We start from the raw sequence: 599 nt of genomic DNA, 5'->3' as shown, positions 1-599 counted from the left end.
AGACATTTTGTCCCGTAACGCTCGCCGTACTTTTGGGGGGGAGAAGCGGTGGGGGGGGGGAGATGTTCATGTTGCTGCGGTCTGCAGTCTGGACGTTAGATGTCGCTAATTATTACACACTGTAGCTTTAAAGTATAGTTTGTCTTTATTTTGAAAATATTGACATTAATGTGCTTGTTAATTTTCCTGTTGGAACAGTGTAGATTGACCCTGAGGTTCTGTCGCCTATTCCACTTTCGGCCACAGTGTACATTAGTTATTGCCTGGCCGCCCTTATAAAAATTTCTGGCTACGCCTCTGTTAAAGAAGATTATCATTTTATCATGAACATGTACAGACCTGATACCTTCAAATTAAAATATGATTTATCATAAGTATATCAGTTTGCATATACATGTAGCCTAAACTTGAAGCCTCTAATCGAGCAGTTTTGCAGCATGTAATTTCAAGCCTTTGCTCTACTGGCTCTAAACTTCTTAATGACATGCTTCTAAACTCTGTGAGCCACATAAGCGCATGGCTGAAGTCAAAAAGAGAGAGAGAGAGAGAGAAACGGTCCAGCCCCTCTGAAGATTTCCTGTCTCAGGAAAGGCGCACAT

The sequence above is a fragment of the Cyprinodon variegatus genome, unplaced genomic scaffold (assembly GCF_000732505.1).
Source record: "Cyprinodon variegatus isolate N-32 unplaced genomic scaffold, C_variegatus-1.0 Scaffold144, whole genome shotgun sequence".
NCBI lineage: Eukaryota > Metazoa > Chordata > Actinopteri > Cyprinodontiformes > Cyprinodontidae > Cyprinodon > Cyprinodon variegatus.
This window is presented reverse-complemented; position numbering follows the sequence as displayed.